The sequence below is a fragment of the Carlito syrichta genome, unplaced genomic scaffold (genome assembly GCF_000164805.1).
Source record: "Carlito syrichta isolate Samal-C Ts95f unplaced genomic scaffold, Tarsius_syrichta-2.0.1 Scaffold302927, whole genome shotgun sequence".
NCBI classification, from domain to species: domain Eukaryota; kingdom Metazoa; phylum Chordata; class Mammalia; order Primates; family Tarsiidae; genus Carlito; species Carlito syrichta.
The window spans coordinates 141042-163781 of record NW_007247023.1 but is presented as its reverse complement, the minus strand read 5'-3'; the positions used below and the strand labels follow the sequence as shown (position 1 = coordinate 163781).

General features: G+C 39.3%; 1 long non-coding RNA gene across 1 annotated transcript in view; it reads right to left on the bottom strand.

Annotated features, from left to right (window-relative positions):
• Positions 1–582: 582 nt before the first annotated feature.
• LOC110595572 overlaps positions 583–22740 on the bottom strand; it is a 47931-nt gene continuing 25773 nt past the window's right edge. Inside the window, exons 2-3 of the long non-coding RNA XR_002481925.1 lie at positions 2944–3093; positions 583–669 (exon numbers count right to left, since the gene is read on the bottom strand). This is a non-coding gene — a long non-coding RNA (uncharacterized LOC110595572). The remainder of the gene's footprint in view (positions 670–2943; positions 3094–22740) is intronic.

Below are 22740 nucleotides of genomic sequence, written 5' to 3'. Positions count from 1 at the left end.
GTTATCTGGGAAAAAACGGTAAGATACCTCTAAATTGGGATGACCTGACTTCAAGAATTTACAAATTGTCACATCTCTAAATGGGTCAAGATCAATGAACTTGAATTTTTTTCCTTAGATTTCCTCTACTCTCAAAGCGGTGCCTGTTATTTAGATGCTATTTTGATTCTATAAATATTCATTGAGCATTGACTGAAGTACTCTTCTAGATTCTGGGAAAAGAGGAATGACTAAGGTCCAAAGCTTCTGTTCCCATGGAGTTTATGTCGGGTAGAGCTTATTATTTCCACCACAGTAAAATGAAATAAAAACCGTACGTGTCTCATAGGGTTGCTCCGAGGATTCAGTGACAGGGTAGGAGGGAGGGGAAAGGCAGAGAAAAAAACTGAGAAAGAAAACATCCACTGGCTTTTCCAAGATCTTGCCAATATACAAAAAACTGGACCTCAAAAAACTGGAATTTATTTTAAAAATGTGTGTTTATTCTTACATGTTTAAACTTCAGTCACCTTCAAAGTACCCTTTGATGCAATGCACCTATCAAGATGCTTCTCCACCGCTCAAAACAGTTTTTGAACTCATCAATCTTGATTCCTTTTAATGCTTCTCTCTTTTGTTACACCTCTTCCACATAGGCAAAAACATTTCCCTCTGAGGACTTTTCTTCATCTGGAGAAACAAAAGAAAGTCACTTGGGGCAAGATCAGGTGAAAAGCAAGGGTGAGGCACAGGTGTCATGCTGTTGTTTTTTTTTTTTTTAATCAAAAACTGCAGAACACTCAGCACAGTGTGGGCAGATGTGCTCATAAATCACCCATCATGAAATGGGCAAAAGTACTAAAGAAGGACCAAAAAAAAAAAAAAAATTCATTGAAGCCAAACGCAGCTTCTTCCAACAATACTAGCATGTACACTCATGCCGATGGGCTCCTAGAACACGTACCTGTCGTGGGAGGCCTGTATTACAAGGGGCCTGCCCTCCAAAAAATAATTTCATTTTGGGGGGGATTCACCCCCTCATATGGACCTGAACATATGTAGCATACACATATATAACCATTTCTATTCGGATGCAGAAATGAATGTATGATTTTAGGCTGCAAGGAAGGAAGTGGTAAAAAGAAAAAGTGTTGAAAACATGAAGGAAAGGAAAAAATGCAATCAAGGGCATAGGAGAGATTAACCATGATCAGGGAACAGAATTGTGACTCCAGATGTCACAGGAAGAAGAGTCTTGAGTGGAGAGACTGAAAGTATGCTTATGTAAGCAGGCCCTGGAAAAGTGTCATTTAGAGTGAAGGGTAATACTGTGTGATGCCTCTGAGATATTTACCTTGCTAATTTATATGGTATGAGGCTTTTTACCATGGAAGTAATTTAAATACCCATAGAAACAGTACATCATTGTTTCTCAAAGTTTAATCCCAAGACCATCTGCATCATATAACCTTGATACTTGTTAAAACTACGTGCTCCTAAGCCCCATAGCTGGTGCCTCACAATAGAATCTCTGGAATTTGGATTTAGAAAGCTTCTCTTTTTTTGTTGTTGTTGTATTTTGGTAAAATACACTTAACATAAAACATCATTTCAAAGTATAAATTCAGTAACATTTAGTAACAATGTTGCAAAACTATCATCACTATGTAGTTCCAAGGATATTTTGTCACCCCAAAAACAAAGCCCATGAAGCAGTCAGTCACCCCTTACCTCCCCCCAGTCTCTGATAACTACCAATCTGCATTCAGTATCTATGGATTTTCTTATTCTGGATATTTTTTACAAATGGAATTATATAATATGTTACCTATTGTTCTGGCTTTTTTCTCTTAGCATAAGGATTTCAAGATTCATCCATTTGTATCATAAATCACAAATCACACATTATTAGGACTGAATAATATTCCATAGTATGATATACAGAATTTTGCTTATCTAGTCACCAAATAATAGATTATCTAGGTTGTTTCTTCCTTTTGTCTATTGTGAATAGTTCTATAAACATTTGAGTACAAGTGTCTGTTTGAACTCTTGTCTTCCATTCTTTCGTTTGTATACCTAGAAATGGAATTGGTAGGCCATATGGTAATCCAGTGTTTAACTTATTCAAGCAATGCCAAATGTTGTGGACAGTGGTTATACCACTTTACATTCCCACCAGCAACATATGTGGTTTCAATTTCTGCACATCCTCAACACTTGTTATATTCCATTTTTTAAATTATAGCCATCCTAAGTGAGTGTGAAGCAGTATTTTATTGTGGTTTTGACTTGCATTTCCCTAATGATTAATGACATTGAATATCTTTCCATGTACTTGTTGGCATTAGATTATCTAGTTCTATTCACATCCTGTGAAAATTTTTTAACTGGGTTCTTTGTCTTTTTGTTATTGATTTATGGGAGATTTTTATTTTTTCTGGATACTAGACCCTTGTCAGAAATACGATTTGCAAATATTTTCTTCCATTCTTTTCACTCTGTTGGTAGCGTCCTTTGATGAACAAGTTTTTCATTGTGATGAAGTCCAATTTATCTATTTTTGCTTTTATTGCTTATAGAAAACCACCCAAGTTGATTATGATTTTTATGATTATAATTGTTATACTGAAACAACCAACATTGCACTGAAAGTATTACCAAAATATTATCTGTTAAAGATAACATATTCATAACAGCTAGATTTGCTTTAAGTGTGCATATTTAAGAGTACCAAAAAAAGTACACACATTTATTCACCTGTTTTTCAATTAAAGCATATTTTTGTTAGCATAAGTATCGGTTCCACATTAATTTTGATTATAAATAAATATCATGCATTACTTAGAAGGGTTAAAACAGAAATAAAAAGCTTTTAAGTACAAACTGGCCACAGTAATTACCTGTTATAGTTTCATTGGTCTAAACATTTACTTTTATATAATCTGTTTGTATTTTACTCACCAAAAATGTATTGAGTATCTACCATATGCTGAACAATGTGTCAAGCACTCAAGATAGAAAGCTAAAGACATGATCTGTCCTCCTGAATCTCACAGTCTTACAGGACATGAAAACATGGGAGCAGGAAATATCACACTACACAGGAAATTTCTGTAAGAGAAGAAGGCCACTGTCACAAAAGGAAAAATTCCAAACAGTATTCTTTAAGTAATAGAAACTCAAAAGAGGTATTTGGACAAGGGAATTCCACAAACTAACTGAATGTTTCAAAACATCATTCTGGCAGCAATGAAGCAGTGCAAGAGTAGACTGTGATATCAGTAAGCATGGGTATTTTGGCAATGAATTCTCCCCATGTTGTTGTGTTCAGCCCTTAGAAATATTCTAAAATGCTTCAGATGTTGATATGAGGTGGGTTTTCTTAAACGTTTATTATAGAAAGTTTGAAACATATATAGAATCCTTCCTTGTACCCTCAGCACAGCTTCGAATGTTGTCAAAAACAGGGCAGGTCTAAAAAAAAGGGTGGGTCTCATTTCATCTATGCCTCAACCCCTCTTTCCCAGATATTTTGACTCAGATCTCAGGCATCATATTATTTCACCTGTAAAAGCTTTTAATGAAACCCCAACATGTAAGTACTCTTTTATAAACTCTAGCTCCATACCATTATCCTGCCTAAATAAGGTTTATAATAATAATTTCTTAATGGTATGAAGTTTTTAAAACACAAGGATTGATATATATTCACATATAAATTTTTGTCTTATTTCCTACAAAGAATTTTTTTCCTTAATACGTTTGGTAGGGGATTTAGGGGTGATCACGTTACTTTTTTTTTTTGAGACAGGGTCTCACTCTGTCACCCAGGCTAGAGTGCAGTGGCACCATGATGGCTCACCACTACTTGACCTCCTGGGCTCAAGTGATCCTCCCATCTCAGCCCCCCCACTACTGGAACTACAGGCGCATGCCAACATGCCCGGCTAATTTTTATTTATTTGTTTATTGATTTTGTAGAATGCGGTCTCAGTCATTATGTTGCCCAGGCTGGTCTCAGACTCCTGGGCTCAACCAATCTTCCCACCTCTGCCTCTCAAAGTGCTGGGATTACAGGCATGAGACACCATGCCCAGCCTCAAGTTTCTTAAAAACCAAACTGATGCTTTTAAAAATACACACAAGTTATATAGCTCCCAGAGCCAGATTAGTCATTAGCTCTTCTACTAAGTGTGTGTTTAGCAGGGAAGTTGCTGCTTTATTTGTTATATACTCATAGTTGAAAATAATGTGCATAAACTGAGCTGTTGAGAAATTTAAGCTTTGAGTTTTTTTTCCGATAATAATTCCTCACATTGATGTCATGCCTTAAATTTTCCAAAGTACTTTCCTGCCTATTATCTAGTGAACTTTGAGAGTTCTGCTGTTCAAAGATGTCTAATGTTTACAATTGTTATCAATTTTACTTTGTTGCGGCTTTTGGGTTTGGAATGAAATAATAAACAGTATATGCAAAATCCTCTGCTTGTGAGCCAAGAAAGACTTTGTAGTCAAGCCTGCATTAGTGATGAAAGGAAATAAGTTAACATATTATCAGTTACAATTTACTTAATTTTCTATAGTATGGGAATAGTTGGCATTTATGCACACACATACATACATGCGCGCGCACACACACATATATAAAGATTTTAAATCCATGATAATTATAGATCAGCATTTTCCATGGACTCAAAACCTACCCATAAATTTCCTGAACCGCTTAGAAAGTATTGTAGTAAGATTAAGAAACATGACAATGAATTAGGACAGGGTTTAGGGCTGAAATATGCTGATAGATCACTCTTAATTGATGTTTTATCCTTTTTGATCATTTCTTCCATTTTTGTTACCATTCCCAGACATGCACCCAACAAGGTTATCTTTAAAACATTCTGCAGCAGAAGAGCTTAGTATCTGCTAACCAAAGAGATTGACAAGTGGGATATTTAATATAGAATCTTTTTTTAAATTGTGGTTATGTATACAATTCAGGGTTATGTATACAAATATTCACTGTGCAGGTACCCTTGTTGATGAGGTGTGCCCCCGCTTTCCCAGGCAGATATCAACTACTGTCAATCTAATATAGATTCTTATTCTTTACTTGCAAAATATAGAAAACATAAGTGCTCTTTAAACGTAGTGGAAACCTGCCTTATGATTAGAAAGAAAAAAAGAGGTCAAGACCTTGTGTTCCAGAGTAGTACAAACCCAAGTTTTGGAAGCACTGGATGTGGGTAAGCCTTGTAGCCTCTCTCTGATTCAGGGTCTTCTAGTGACATACTGGGGTCTATTTTACCTGCTCCCAAGAGCTGATTGTGAAATATGTTAGAATGTTGCAAACCAGTGTATAACCCTTTGTTGCTTGAAATCAGCCAAGGTGGCAGTGTTTATACCATAGAAATCAGTAAACTCTGACAATCAGCGTTCCCTCTCCATCTCCTGGAGCTGGTTTACCAGCTCACCACCGCCTACCAGTTAGATAGTTTTGAGGATAGAATGACTTAGTTTGTGTAAAACACTTTGTCTAGTGCTCCTCATACAGAAAGCAGTCGATAAATGCTCGCTATTATTGTTGTTATCATTATTATTTGCCATTGAAAATAAATGCAACCAAATTTCGTTGTCTTATTTATCAAATTTTAAATCATCTAGGTCCTATGTGTGTTTGTTTGTTGCCTTAATTTGACAATTTTTGCATACAAGGAAATATGTTCAGACATAGAAAAAATGAAAATCTTATCAACTTGTCATGCTTATGAGTTATTCTTGACCAAAAAAAAAACCTGCTTAGAGAAATAAAAGAACGAAAATTGTGGAAAGAATGAAAATGGGATTATGTCTAAATTCAAAATGTTCACTATACTTTTGTCTTTCATGAAATGGCTCACTAAAATTTCATTAGAAATAGCAAATGGAAAAACAAATAATTTTTAACACTTGGTAGAAAAATATGACAATTCTGGATTTCTATAACAAATAATAGAATTCCTGACTGTACACGGTGGCTCATGCCTGTAATCCCAGCAATTAAGGAGACCAAGGCATGAGGATTGCTTGAGTCTGGGAGTTTGAGACCAGTTTGGGCAATATAGTGAGAAATTCTCTCTACAAAAAATAAAAATAAAAATAAATTATCTGGGCGTGGTGGCATGCTCCTGTAGTCCCAGCTACTCAGGAGACTGAGGAGGGAGAATCGCCTGAGCCCAGCCTGAGCCCAGAAGGTCGAGGCTGCAGTGAGCTGCTATTGTGCCACTGCACTCCAGCCTGAGTGACACAGTGAGACCCCAACTAAAAAAAAAAAAATCCTGGCACAAATTAACTTAGGCAGAAAAGGGACTAATTGCTTCTTGTAAATTTCAGAGGTTTAAAACAAAAAAAAAGGAAGAGGTCTGTTTTTGAACACAGCTTGATGCAAACTCTTACCAGGTCATAATACTTAACCAGGATATAATACTCTGCCCTTTGTTAGGTTAATCCCATTCCTGTTCTCCGTGTGGCAGCCCCAGCAGCTCCAAACTCTGCCTTTAAAAGTGAAAAGGTCTTTCCAAAATCACACCCTTTCGAGAAAGAAGAATCCACCTTTCTTGGAGTTCCTGTAAAATTCCTGAAGTTGACTGCATGGCTTTAGTCACATGCCTGGCTCCTGTCTGGGGATCCTAACAGACTATATCTAACAGGGTAGGAATAGTTTATCCTGGCCGGGCTCGGTGGCTCAGCCTGCAATCCCAGCACTTTGGGAGGCCAAGGCGAGTGGATTGCCTGAGTCCGCGGGTTTGAGACCAACCCCGGGGCAACTTGGCGAGACCCCGTCTCTACAATAAAAATAAAAAATTAGCCGGGTGTGGTAGTGTGTGCCCATAGTTCTGGCTACTTGGAAGACTGAGACGGAAGGATCGCCGGAGCCATAAGCATGCCACTGCACTCCAGCCTGGGCGAGAGTGAGACTCCAACTCAAAAAAAAAAAAATAGAAATAGTTTATCCTTCAAAACACTGGGGTGCTATTAGACTAAGAAGATGGAATGGATGTCCAACAACCCCAAAACAGTTGTCTACTATAAATCGTCTTCACTTTAATTGAATACATGCCAATGACAACTCATGTACACATGTAGAACATAAGCACACTGCCTTCTCTTTGTATAAAGTTCTGATAATTACCTGCTTAGGTTGGGTTTCAGCCCTGGGCACTTCTGAAGCCATTAAAGATCTTAGTTGGAAAGAAGAAAGAATAGAGACAGTATGTCTACAGGGAACTGATTTGAGAAACCCAGGTAAACGAGAGTCAAAAAGCAAGACTGGCGTGGTGGCTCATGCTTTTAATCCCAGCACTTTGGGAGACCGAGGCGAAAGGGTTGCCTGAGTCCAGGGGTTCCAGATCAGCCTGGGCAACTTGGCGAGAAAATAAATAAAAAATTAGCCAGGCATAGTGGCATATGCCTGTGATTCTAGCAGTTACTTGGAAGGTTGAGATGGAAGGATCACCTGAGCCCAGCAAGTTGAAGCAGTGGCTGTGAGTGTGCCACTGCACTCCAGCCTGGGCAACAGAGTGAGACTCCGACTCAGAAAAAAAAAAAGTGTTCAAAACCAAATGATAGCAAAATAAAAATAATTTTTATAACATCTCCTAACAGGCAGTGTTCAAGTCAAAAGTTCAGCTAATAGGCAAATATTCCTAGTATGTGCTTGGTGCCTTCCTTGTTAATCAAGAACCAGAGCCCCATGGTCCAGTGACCTTAGAAATATTGGAAGTGGTAACACCGTGAAAAGCAAGAGAGGTTAAAAACTGCATGTCCTGTAATGGAAACAAACCTATTGGCATTTAGAAATTCCATGCAGTGTTTGGCTGTCCATTTGTTTTAAAATTTCATTTCAGGAAAGTCGGTTCTAAATCTAATGTTATGGAGAAGCTCAAATATTTACACCAGAAAAATAAAAAAAGCACAAGCCCTCCAGCCCAGAGTCTCAACCATTGCCAGGTTACATAATTCTACCTAATATAAGTATGAAGCTCCGTGCATCCTGCTTTCTGCTGGGGAGTTGATGCTTCTGTTTCTCTTGGCTGGAAGTTCACTTGGCCTGAGTCAGATGTCATCCTGATTCTAAGCCTCCTCTTGAAGCCAAAGGCTGCAAAGCATGAGTCACAGAGGTGAAAATGCAGCCTTTTCTGGTTTATATCATACATGGATTCTGTAATAGACTTGGAATAGCATTCTATGATTCATATCCTAACCTGGTGTGCCCTAACCAAAAGCATCTTCTCAACTGGGGATGTGCATTGAGAGCCCTGCAGTGCTTATTAGTGTAAAGTGACTTAATGACACGAGTTTTTTAATCCTCTGAGAACTTTCTTTCTTATAGTATCCCACCTAAATGTGATTTAAAAAAAAATTATTGTTAGGCTCACCTTTATTTTCACCATTAAACATGACATACCGTATAGTCTTGTGACTAAGGCAAGGAGACACTCCACAGAAGAAGAGTACTTATTTTACCCAAAAGAGGCACATATGTAAGCATTTGGGGGGCATGGGGTGGGCGTATTTCCAATGATTTTGAGATCTGATGGATGTTGGCACCCTGTGTGGCCATGAAACAAACTGTCATAGGTCTTTTGTAATTGAACTAGAAACTGCATACCAGTCCAGAGTTTATAAACAGTATCATGTAACATTTGTTTTGAAATATACAGAAATGTTAATAAGGTGATGCTAGGAAATCATCTTTTATTAAGAAAAATACAGTATGTGCCAGGACCAAACAGTGGGGATAATTACCAATTTACTTTCTCATGCAAAAAATGATATTCAAAGATTTCCCATTACTTACAGAAGTGTCATTAAGACTGTGCAACTGTGACCCCAAAGGACCAGCCCCACTGAAATTATAGAAGAAAAGAAGCATTGCCAGAAAATAAATGAGCCTAGCTAAGTTTCAGAAGTAATGTAAACCTATCTGGCATCTGTCCCCATTTTCTTCCTGGGACTGTTTAAATGAAAGTTTAGTAATTCATTCTTAATCACCCCCAAGTTCTTAGGTACCCTATAGCTTGTAGCCATCAGAATTAATTCCAGGTGCCCCTGCAGGTCTGCAACAGGCGGCAAACATGATCATGATGGATTCCTAATGCAACCTGGCAGGCTTAGGGTAATTAGCACTCCTTGTTCTGAAGTGTGCTTAACTCTTAGTAGATTTCTGAAGCCACATTTTGCCTTTCTTGAGAGAAGATTGAAGATCTGGGAAACAGAAAAAATGTGGACTAAACCCTCAGTTTTTGGAAGGGGATGTGTGAGTTAAAGGCTAAAATTTTTCTGTGAAGCTGTTTCCCTAAAGTGGGAAAAGAAAAGTGAATTTGGTGATGGCATATTTACCCTTGAATTTAAGGAGTGTAACATTTTCTGGCGTCCAAAAGTCCAGACTTCAACATCATCTTGATGTACTATAAAACTTTGCCCTTTGAAGTGTGGTCCAAAGACAAATAGCAACATCAGCATCACCTGGGAGCTGATTAGAAATGCAGCATCTTGGCCAAACCTGTATCAGAATCTGCATTTTAACAAGGACCCAGTTGATTTTCATTAGAATCAGTGCAATTTGAGAGCCACTGATATAATGCATGCTTGGGATACTTAACCCGTTTAGAGAGTTTATCTTTCTGTCTAGGAGGCATTTATATTCCAGGTGTGGTAGCCAAACAGATTCAGAAAGAGGGTGCAGTGCGGTTCCCAGGTAGAGTGTGCTCTGAAGGCAGAAGCCAGGCTTCCTAGTCTTTGGATTCTCAGTGTCTAGCTCAGTGTATGGCATATTGAAGTGGGTGAATGGATGGATGGGTGGGTGGATGGTTGGAAAGAAGGAAGGAAGGAAGGAAGGAAGGAAGGGTGGATAAGACCCTAAGAAAATTTAAAATAAGTGACTAGTTAAAAAATCAATTAAAAGCAGAATTTTTTTTTTATTACATAGTGTAAGCTTGCTTAATATCTCAGTAACAGTAGACTTCATGGCAGGCCAATAAAGTATTATTTTAAAAACTGATTGGGGGGGTTTAGGCCTCCAACAACCTATGGAGCCAGGTTTGGCTTGTGGAAGAGTGTGTCTTCCAGCAAAGAGATACCTTTCCTTCCCTGAACTTATCTGACACTCTGCATTTGTGCCCTCTGTTGCTGTGCTGCCTTTTTTCTGACGATGCCCTATCCCCACAGCCAGAGTGTAGACCTTTTGGAGGGAAAGCCCTGCCTGAAACATTGACTCCCCCCACCCCCCTCAGCACATGACCACTCACCTAGACCAACACATAATGGTGCTCACGCCAGAGCCACTAATGCCGAGAGCTATATGACAACTTGAAGAAATTCACTCCAGAGAGGGACAGTCTGTGTCCTCCCTTTCTCATTCCTAAATTCATTGTTTCTTTTGGAAGTAGGAAAGATGTCTTTTTACTATGGTTTCATTTTATTGCATAAAATAAAATTGCAATAAATTGTTGGAAATTAGAGTCGCCAAAAATTGTGTAGACCCCAGTGGGTAGCTTGATGAAAACAGTATTTGTGCTGATGGGTCTACACTGCCACTGCCCTCAGCAAGTTCTTCTCCCTGAGAGGCAGTGCCAGTGCCAGTCTCATCAAAGAGCAGCTGGAAAGGAGACACTTCATGCTCTAGGGCCGAATGGATTCCTGAGACGATGCTTCATGGTATAGAGTCAGAAGAAGGGCAGTAGAGTCAGTAGAAGAAGTACTGGACGTGAAACCAGAAAATGAGACTTGAATTGTAACTCTTCCACTCGCTACTTGTGTGACCTTGGCAATTTTCATAACTTCTGTGAAACACATTGTACAACATATGACAAGGAGTGAGCGTTTGCCAAATGCCAGTTTTCCTTGCCTCTCTGGACCTCAGTTTCCTGGTTGCGATGCATAAAAATATTGCATACTTTAGTAATTGGAGCATTTCATGCACGTAATGAATGTTTTTAATTCCCTCTCAGTTTGCTCGACCTGGTGCCATGCATACTCATACTGTTTGGTACCCTCATTTCCTTGTGTAGGATATCTTTAGAGTCACATATTCTATTGGATGACCTTCATTTGTCTCTTATGGCCATGTTTTAAAATCATGGTCTGCCACATAGATGCTCTTCCAAGAACTACAGTAGTTTCTGCCCATCTCTGACCATCCACTAGACCCTTGGTGTACCTGGCACATATTTCTAGATCCAGGATCTGCCATTCCTAAGGACAAACCTTGCCCTGTTTGCTACTGGTATCTGACTTGTTCAAAAATATCACAATCTAGGAGATTTATTTGTAGGGTACTTCCTCTTCAAAGTTCAGTATTTTTAGCATTTTTGAAGCAATTACCAACTTTTATGAATCATTTTCTTTTAAAATAACTTAAAATGTATAGGTACATTACAGAAAAAAGTTGATTTAAATATAGATAAAAAAGGAAGAAAAAGGTCAGACATAATCTTTACATACATTAAGAACCATTATTTGGCATCTTGGTGAATAACTCTTGAATCTTTATATAAATGAACACATACATACTGATATACTTCATATAAATGTACAAATAAATGCATATATTATAAAATACATTAACATATAATGTATAAATATATGTTAAAACATTTTGAGTATAGGTATGTATTTGCCTCTAACTGTTCCATGTTTTCAGAAACTATCAGAAATACAAACACACACACACACACACACACACACACACACACACACACATGATCTTAATGCACTTACTGCTTTATGACTTGCTTTTTTTCAATTGATTATCCCTTGTGCTATTAAATATAAGTCATTGTTTAAGCAAATCAATGCCTAGGCTGTTGCTTGGTCCAAACGGTACACAATGAATAAATATATTTAGAATAAATTAGGAAACATATCCTAATTTATTTTCTGTGTACATTGTGAGTTTTCTTGGTTGGATTTTCTTTAAGTCCATTTGTTTATAAATTGTTATAAAAAGCTTACATGGAAAAAAAGCCTCATTCAGGGGGAGGCAAAGGCGGGTCTTCACTAACATCAGTTGGTGACCTTCTGTGTGTCAGACTTTTCATCTTAGACCTGAACACAGATTTAGTATTAGTACCCTGTTTGGACTAATTCAACACCGCAAATCCATTAACAATTTTTCCTTTAAACTGTGGGGGCTTTAAGTACCATGTTTTCAGGGATTGGGCAAAAAGTTACAAGAGTGGTAAGTGCCCTTGAATCCCCAGTCAGTAGGCACAAACCCTGGTGCTTTCAGGGGCCAGGTAGTGATGTCACATGTGAAGTGAACTGGGCACGGTGCAGATGTCAATCCACTGCAAAACTGGAGTGCCCATTCCCTTTCCAAGGGCAACCACAACTGAACACCATTCAAGTGGCAACAGGGGCACCAGTGGTATCCAATCCTCTCAGTTTTTCAAAACAAGCCAAAAGTTTGAATGCTTATGTGAAATTCTTAATTCTGAAATAATTCATAATATATAAAACTATGCAGGCCAAACAAAATCCACCTGAGAACATTGAGCTCGGTAGAACATTGGGTTAGGCTAGGGAGCTCAGATACTTAAATGCCAGGTGGAAGTCTGCTTCAAAAACTTGGGTGGGCCTGCCTTCATCAAGGGGTGCAACATGCTGCCCTCATAAACCAGACCTAGAGTCTCAGTGGCTCCTGCAGGAAGTTGTAAGTGAATGCTAGGAGTCCTGAGATGGCAGTTGTGCCACTCTGGCACACTTTTGAGGCACTGCACATATCTGACACTGCTCCCATTCCCGAGTTGGCAAGGGTACTCCCTGAGACTATGGCCGTACAACAAGCCAGACCTGGTGCGGAGGTCATGTGCCACAGTCCATGGCACCTCAGTGGGGCAGGCGGACACTGAGGAACCCTCAGGAACTGGCCTCCCAATATCCTAGCAGATACTAGGAGCTACTCCATAGAAAACGCACCTGAATGAGAACTTGTGTGTTTCCTTCAGAACTACACAAAATGCTCACAGGAATGAGGCTGGAAGGGATGCTTTCCATTCGGTTTTCTCAAAACCAAGCACTAGCTGGGATCTGTAGTGAGCTGCCATAGTGTATTTCCTGACTTAGCCTGTTCTTAACCCGGTCCCTCACAGATCTCAGGAACTTGGAGCATCCCAGATGATTTAGGGCTTTACCTGGGTGAGATTGGACTGATTTTGTAGTTTATCACTGACCACTTTCTCTTTGAAATCGTGTGTCTGGGGATTAGATTCCTTTTTTCCTCATTTTGTGACATCCATTCATCCGTCCAGCCATTCAATATATTTCTAGTGAGCATCTACAATGTGGCAGCCTCTGTGCTGGGGACAGGGACAGAAATAGTAACCCAGACACACAGTTTCTGTCCTGATAAAGCTTGCACTCAGGTGGAGACTCATATAAAGTAGTCCCACACATGGTAATAACTATAATCAGGATAAATGCCATGTATCAGGCACCTCTCTTGCACCTTTCTCACATCCTCCAGCTCCACCTCTTATCCAACCACTGCTGTGGCCACCATTTCCAGACAGGCTTTGGCCAACTGCACAGAGGTACCATTTGAGAGCACCTGTCCTCAGCCTAGGGCTGCTTCTGGCTTCCTGTCCTGGGGCTTCTGGGATGCTGACATGTGGTTGCCTGCTCAGAACTCACAATTATTTAGCATGGAGGTGGGGGGGGGGGGTCGGGGTAAATGAATTCCCAGGGGCCACCTTTATTCATTTGGGAATTAAGGTTAATAAGTTAAGGCCTCCTCCTTTTTATCCCATGGTGGGCAGTTTTGAGATGATTTTTATTCGGCTTCTCAAAGTGTCCCAGCAGGAATCAGTTGCCCACAGCAGTGGCCAAATCATAATCTCTCCTTTGACTGGCTTTCCCTCTTCTCTGTTTCATTTCCCCAGCTTCCCATTTCTGCTTTTGAGATTAATCCCCAAATAAACGACCTTCGTGTAAGCCTTTCTCAGACTCTGTTTTCAAGGATCCTGGGTTATAGAGAAGTATAATGACTCTGAGTGTGTGTGTGTGTGTGTGTGTGTGTGTGTGTGTGTGTAACAATGGAACCAACTTGATCAGGATTGTAAGGGAATAATGCTTTACCTGCCCTGCTAGACATTTTTGGTTGCCTATCCAATAGTAATTTCCCCCTTCTGCCCAGTTAATAGAATCCAAATTTACTCAAGTATCTACCCTTCAGGGAAGTTTAATGATACTTTCTATTTGATCTAAAACAATTATGAAAATACCATTTCATTTACCAATGATTAGACTAGAGGTGAACATATGACCCAATTGGGGCCTATGAGACATGAGAGGAGGTCTCCTGGAGGATTCTAGAAATTTGCTTCTTATACTCCAAAGGCAAGAAGTAGACTTGCTGTGTTTAGATGTGATTCCTAGCATCTTGAGGTCATGAGGGCACCTGGCCTAACAACAAGGTCTGCACACTAAGATGGCATGGCAGAAAGTTAGGAAGATCTTATGGTTTGGATGTCATTGCTGAGCCACTGATTTGGCTAGAAATTTTCTTATTGTTCAATTTTGAGCTGGTTTTACTGTTTATTGTTTTATGTCTTTATTATTTATTTTGAGTTGAATGTTTAGTTACTAAGAAAGGGTCCTCTTCCCTGGTGAGTGAATGCTTGATGCTGCATGTGAAAGCATCGGAACTGAAACACTTACCTGGAGGCAGAAGTAGTGATCAGATTTCCTCTGAGGATACCAACTGACTAGTTCTAAGAGATACAATTTTCTGAAGGACTTTATTTTTCTAATGGCTCTTTCTTATGCTGCTTTGGCCCAGAAGTAGTTGCAAATAATAAATAGCTAAAAGAAGGGAAAGAGTGGGCTTTACCAAAAGGGTTAGGGGCGAACTGTGAACTTACAAAGTAAAAAAGGAGAAATGGGCCTATGAGAACCTCTGGGAGGTCTAGGGTAAGCTTCCACCTGGATATCAAAACAGCACACTAATACCGCACTAGCAGCAGGCACACCTGATGCCCAGATGTTGGTTCCTAAGGTCATTCTCCAATAAAAGGAACCAAAGATCCTTGGAGACATGAACAATTCTAGAACTGGGGGAAAGAAATGTACAAGGTGAACCCGGAGCATCCTGTAAAGCCAGAAAGTAAGGCCATCCTATGACAAAACAAAACAAAAGCTAAACCGTACAGTGATGAGGATATGTCAGTGGGACACAGGCGCCAACTGAAAGCTCTCTCAATGGCGAACAATTCAAGCAACCAAATAAATAAAGTAGTATTTGGATTATAACCCCAAAATGAAAATATAAACATCCAAGAGTTCATATGACATAAGTAAATGATTACATAAATAGGGTAGAATAGACAAATCTTCCAAGCAGAAAAAGTTATATATAGTCTATGAACATACCCTGGCCTCAAGGAAACAGAATGTAACTCCCCATTTCCTTATGTGGGGGCTGTGTACAGTGACTTCTTCCCAAAGAGTACATATGGAAAGAGGGAAAAAGTATGACTCCACAGTGGGAGAAACTAACAAACAGTACCTCAACCAGGTGCTCAAAACCAAAAGCAGGAGGGACAAGTCATGTTGGTCTGTGTGTCCTTGATATATGATGAAAATGGCATCTGAGGTATCTGTGATTGTCTTCCCAAAACCCATAACCACAGTCTAGCTGTGAGAAAAACATCAAACACATCCCTATAATGGGGTATTCTACCTGATCAGTGCTCCTCAAAATGACTGTTAAGGTCATGAAAAACAAGGAAAGTCTGAAAGACTGCCACAGCCCAGAGGAGCCTAAGGAGATATGACAATGTGGTATGGCATCCAGGATGGAATCCTGAGACAGAAAAAGGACATTAGGTAAAACCTTAAGGAATTATGGACTTGAGAGAGTGTGTCGATACTGGGTCATTAATTCTAACAAATATACCACATTAATATAAGATGTTAATAATAGGAGAAACTGGGCACATGGTATATGAGGACTCTGTACTATTTCCACAATTTTCAATTTTTCTGTAAACTGCTCTAAAAAATGTTTATTTTTTAAAAAAAGTAACACCCTGGCCCATACTAGCAATTACAAATGGTCCACATGCTGTGAACCCTGGTCTCCAGTGCATGATTTCTCAAGTCGATTTCTTGGTTAAAAGGGCAGTGATATAAAAACATAGACATCATTTTACCTAAGGGTCACCAGATGGCTGTCATCTGGCAAAAGTCTTCTCCTGGACTTTCTGGCTGAATCCATGATCTTCAGATACATGTTGGGGAGCATTTTACCTCCAAAGAAGAGGTCCACAGATTATGTCTGTCTAAATAATGTGATAATTTTAACAGTTTCAAGTGACAGCAATTAGTGCATGTCATAAATATATAACTCAGTTCATACCAACATCAAACTAAGCTGTATTCATTATTCATTCAATTAGTATGTAAGGATTGCCTACTATTGGCCAGGAAATATTTTAACCATGTACCTTTGATTTTCACAACTGAGCTGTGTAGGAATTGCTTTTAGAACTGATTCTTTCTAAGCTCTTATAAATTTGTAGCTTTAATTAGATTTGTGGTGCTATGTGCTTCTGGTTAAAAAGGCAATCTATAAATAGTAGTGATATATTAAAGAAAAGATACTACCCTTGAAGATGTTGTTAACTTAATTACATGTTGGGTTCAGTTTACTTCTTATGTAAAGTCCAAACTTCTTTGGATGATTTGTTCAAAGGCTTGAACAAGAGATATACAGAGACGTTTTATAATCACCTCTTGGCTGCTGATGCAGTTGTTTGTGCATACCTCAGCTACTCATCAGCTTCCTCAAGGTCAGGGTTAAATAGTCTTCATCTTTGTATCTCCCACATCACTACCAAAGGGCTTGCACATAGATGTTCAGTACATTTTGGTGAATGAATTAAGCAAGATTCGCCTTTCTTGCTCCTACAACTTACTATGAGGCTTCATTAGAATCACAGCATACTCAGAAGATTCTGTCTCGTTTAATGCTTCCTTTCTACCTGCAAACATCAATGGTAAAATCTGGAAAGCATAACTGACTTATGTATTTTAATGCACTGCATATTGTGTATTTTAATGTACTGTTTTTATATCAGTCACTGAACAATTAGAAGACACTTCTTTTCTTTAACAAGTGTCAAAACATTTTATAGCACCAGTTTACTTTGTAAAATTTTCCATCATGAGTAGGTGAGAGCATTAATGATCAGAGTCAAAGCTCAAGCACTGAAATTGGCTCTGTGGTGACATTTAATTAATCGCTTTACAAGCCCGAGGCTCAGTCAAGCTTGTCTTTCTCAGCAACTCTTATTTTTTGTCTTATTATGCGCTTAGATCAAGTTCTTGGTTGGCAAGGGGATTCAAGTGGTGGAGCATCAGACTAGGTGTCTGCTTCAAAAGAGATTTAGTCCATGATTATATACATACTTCCCAATTTGTAGTCCATTCTAGTTGTTAGAAGGATTAATGTACATCTTCTATGCAACAGAGTAATATTAGCCTTACTGGTTATTGAAGAGTGAGTCACCACCTACTTCTGTCCTAAGATTTCCCTGTCTCCTTCTCCACCCCCTCCACCTCACTCTACAGCTTCAACTAAAACTTCAAGTGGTTTCCAAACCCAGATCTGTACCTCTGACTTTTATTCTAAATCCTAGATGCCCACATCTCCAGACTCTCAAATTGTGCTTTATGAAAGACCATACTATTTTCTCCTGGCACTTAGCAGAACGCCTTGCATACTAAGAAAGTCATCAGGGCACAGTGAAGTGCCCGTAATCTCAGCTGCTCAGAGGCCAAGGCAGGAGGATCACTTGAGGCCAGGAGTTTGAGTCCTGTCTGGGAAACATAGCAAGGGCCCATCTCTGAAAATACTAACAACAACAAAAAGCCATAAGTAAGCAATGCAGCATCATTCACAACAGCCAGGATATGAAACCAGTATGAATTCATCAATGGATGAATGAATAAAGAAAAGGTGATATATATCCACAATAGAATACTATTCAGACCTTCAAAGGAAGGAAATCCTGTCATCTGCAACAACAAGGATGTGGAATCTTTAAAAAAGTTGAACCCATAGAATAGAATGGTGGCTACCAGGGCGTAGGGGAGACTCGGAGGCAGGCGCAGGGGCAGGAGCAGAGGCAAGGGTAGGGGTGAACGGGGCAGAGGGAGAGATGGGGAAAATATTCTTCAAGTGATACAAGATTTCAGTTAGACAGGATATGTAAGTTAAGTAGATGGGTAAAACATGGCGACTATAGTTGACAATGATGTATTGTATACTTGAAAATTACTAAGAGAATAGATTTTAAATGTTCTCACCACAAAAAAAAGTGAGTTAGTAGCCATATTAATTAGCTTTATTTAGCCATTCCACAATGTATTCATATAGCAAAACATCATGTTGTATCCCATAAATATATACAATTTGCAAATAAATAAATACATTTTGAAAAATCAAATGAATGAATGAACAGCAATATATTGCATGGAAAACCAAAGTTAACTCTCTTAAGAGCTAAAAGTTTTAGTCATCTTAAATAGAAAAAGGACTTCAGAAATGTCATAAATCTTTTTCAACAAAATATCCTACACATAACTTATTTTAAAACTTAGAGATCACTATTATAAATGACAGTTTCAGTAACATGCAGGAACATAGCGGCCCTTAGGTTTTATTGATCAGTTTTGAAAATGTGCCTTCTTCTCAATGAGTTCTTTTGCCTGCTTTTCATATTCTTTTGTCTAGATGCCAGTTGTCCTTTCTTGCTGTCTCTTGTATCTGTGCCTTCAGCATCAGCCCCCACTCTCGTCCCTCCTTGCCAAGTCTTATGATTTTAACTGCCATGAGTTAGGAAACCCTATAGCTAAGGTTTTAGACATTTCTAAAACAAAAATCGTTCAGTTCAAAGCAAGGTTCAGAGGAGTTATTTTATGGGTACAGTGTGTGGATTGGTTTAAGTAAGTTTTGTCCACTCAAACATTTCTTGCCCCATTTTTTTTTAGTTTTACTGTCAGATAAATGAAGTTGCTAGAGAAAAGAAAGTTGCATAACAAGAGAAACATGACATGGCAAATCATGCTTCATTTGCGTTTGGCACCTTAAGTCTGATTCTAGAGAATATAACCAACTCTCACTCAGAAAAGAAATAAGATCTGTCATTGCAAATTCAGTTGGAAAATATTATTTATTTCTTCCACCTCTTCCTATTTAAAAGTCATGATTTTTTGTTCTCACTCATAAACAGATCTTGAACAATTATTATTATACTTTAAGAAAGGAATTGGCAGCTGGGCTCTGTGGCTCAGCCTGTAATCCCGCGCCTTTGGGAGGCTGAGGTGAGTGTATTGCCTGAGCCCGCGGGTTCCAGACCCGCCTAGGCAACTTGGCGAGACCTCATCTCTACAATAAATCAAAAAATTAGCCGGGCATGGTAGTGCATGCCTATAGTTCCAGCTACTTGGAAGGCTGAGGCGGAAGGATCGCCGGAGCCCCGCAGGTCGAGGCTGCGGTGGCGGGGAGCGGCCCCTGCACTCCAGTCTGGGCGACAGAGTGAGACTCCAACTCAAAAAAATAAAAAATAAAAAGAAAGGAGTTGGCAGTAATGGGAAACTGCCAGGGATGGAGGATGGGATTGGCAGTTGAGGGAAACTGCTAGGGGAGGGAGGGGCACACCTCATCAACAAGGATACCCGCATAATCAACATTTGTATACCTAACCCTGAATTGTACCTCACGTCTTCAAAATAAAAAACTAAAAGGAAAACAAAGTCATGATTTTTTCCTTCTTCTATAAGACATCAACCATCATCTTTTTCAAAGTGTGGTGCTTGGGCCAGCTATATGCGAACATTCAGATTGCACGTTAACATGCAGATTCTCAGGCCCTATAGAATCCTTTGGTGATGGTGATATCGTTCAGGTATTTAAAAAACAGACAAACAACAAACACAAAGAACAAACAAACAAAAACATAAACTCCTTGGGCTGGGTGCAGTGGCTCACACCTGTAATCCCAGCACTTTGGGAGGCCAAGGCAGGAGGATTGCTTGAGCTCTGGAGTTTGAGACCAATCTGGGCAACATAATGAGACTCTGTCTCTAGAAAATCAGAAAAGTAACAGTTAACTGGGTGTGGTAGTATGTGCCTGTAGTCCTAGCTACTTGGGAGACTGAGACAGAAGGAGCTCCTGAGCCCAGGAGGTCAAGGCTATGGTGAGCTGTGATTGTGACACTGCACTCCAGCTTCAGTGACAGAATGAAACTTCAACTCAAAAACAAAAGTAAAAACAAGCTCCCCTGGTGACTGATTCTCAGACATACTAAAGTTTATATCATCAAGCAATTATGTCTTCTCTGGCATTCTTCACAATTCTCCTCTGCCAATCTTTCTCCTAACTCTGCTTTCTTTTCCAGTTTCACACATTTTGCTTATCCACGTTTACTTGAATTTTCTGTTCTCCAGACCCCCCCAAATCCAGAGCCTTCTTTTGAACATTTTTATGTCCTTCACTAATATTATCCTAATCAGGAACAAATAAGGTAACCATTTTCCTTCTGCACATAGAATCCCTGCAATCTGCCTAACCATTTTTCTGAATCTAAAAGATAGGTAGATGGTTACACAAAGTGATGGGAGCACCTTTTCTGGAAGCTTTTCAGAACTGGGTAGTAAGCACATTCATGTTCATAGGTAGAACGATGAAGCAGATGACATAAAGAAGCCATTTCCAGGCTATCTAGAGTCTTTACACTGTAAATAGTAACTTGATGTATTACTTTTTGTCCTTTCCCTTTTAAGGCATTTTTGGCAGTCTTTTATTTTTGTAGTTTTGAAGTTCTTCTATCATCTGTATCTTTTATAATTGCAAACACTGGCAATCTGCAATCCATTTACTGACATCAAATAAATTTGTATTGATTTATATTTTGCATCATTTTCTCTACCATAATCAAGGTGTGAGAAGGCAGAGAGACTCGTCTCTTACAATGAAATGAACATTACTCAACACAAAACTAAATTAAATGTTATACTTATTTTAATTTTCTCTGATAAGAAAGCTCTGAAAATAAAAGCATTTAAATCAGTGTCCTATATTTTTATGTAGCAAATTACACCTTGAATGGAGTGGTAGTACTCAGAAATACAGTCATATTCACGTAGATTAGCAACAGTGTGTCAGAAGCCGCATGGGAGATGGACTTGGTGTGCTAGACAAGTGGGCAGGTGATCTCTGCTGACATCCACTCCTTTGCATTTATCCGCCCTCCTTTTTTTATTTTTATTTTTTTGCTTTTAGGAATCCAAAGTCCTTCCAAATGGGCCCTTCCTACATTCTACCCTGACCTGTTCACCCATGAATTTCTCCAAATTCCAAAATTACTCTTTGTCCCTCCTTCATAAAAATGTTCAGTCTACCATTTTGGTATTTGGAAGAAAGTAACCTGATGTTTGCATTTTATAAACAAACTTTATTGAATGAAGTGGATTTCGAATCATGGATATCATTGAAGTCCCTTTCTCTAAGTCCCCTCCCCACCATCAGAAGACCATGGGTCAACAACTTGGAATCCACTTGGAAATGTCATGGGGTAGTAAAGATAAGCTAAATCCTGAGTTTAGAATATTTGCCCTCTGAATCTAGATAATTCTTTTAAGATGAAATCTTTCTGTACGAGGCAGTTATACCAGCTGATGTTCAAGGGTGAATCAGGAGGATTCCGATTAATTCAGCCACGCATGACTACAGAGGGAAGAAAACACTGTGGCTGTTTTCTTCTAGCAATGACAACGTTCACTTCTCAGACTGTCAGTATGGTCTTCCTCCCATGACCTCCAACCACAATCTTACTAGAAAGAGGGCATTTTTAATCATCAAGGGCTAGCATATGGAATTGAATGAAGGCAAACAATTACATTTGAAAGTTCCTTCACTGGGCACAGTGGCTCACACCTGTCATCCAGCACTTTGGGAGGCAGAGGCAAGAGGATTGCCCGAGCTCAGGCGTTCGAGACCAGCCTGGGCAGCTTGGTGAGCGCTCACCTCTACAATAAATCAAAAAATTAGCCAGGCATGGTGGTGCATGCCTGTAATTCCAGCTACTGGCAAGGCTGAAGTGGAAGGATTGCCTGAGCCCAGCAGGTCAAGGCTGCAGTGGCCATGAACATGCCACTGCACTCCAGCTTGGGCGACAGAGGGTGATTCCATCTCAAAAAAAATATTTAAAAATTTAAAAAAAAAAAAGGAAGTTCCTTCTACATGAGAAGGCCCCCCCTTTGTCCTAGTGCCTGCTGTGGTCCAGCACTAGGAATGTACTGTCAATTATCTACTAGTGCTTGGGGAGAAGTATCATCTTCCATGGACCATAGAGTTTAAAAGCTGTGAATCATCATTCAAGTAGCAGAACTGATGTCTGTCAAATTCGGTATAATCTTTGCTTACCAATTGACTGCTGTACGCAAAGATTATACCGAATTTGAAAGCAGGTTTGGGTGTGTTTTTTTTTAAGACTCCAACTTGACATCGACTTGATGCACTTTAGAAAAACAGTCTTGAATTGAAGAGCACTCACTTCTCAGCAGAGGAGAGTTAATGGACATTCTAACTTTATTCAGTGAAAATGAAAGTCAACGGCATCTGAATAATATGTATGATCCTTTCAAACTATTTTAATAGAATTTTTCAGTGTCATGATTCATGGAGAAAAAAACAGGAAGAAAGGAAGAAGTCAGCA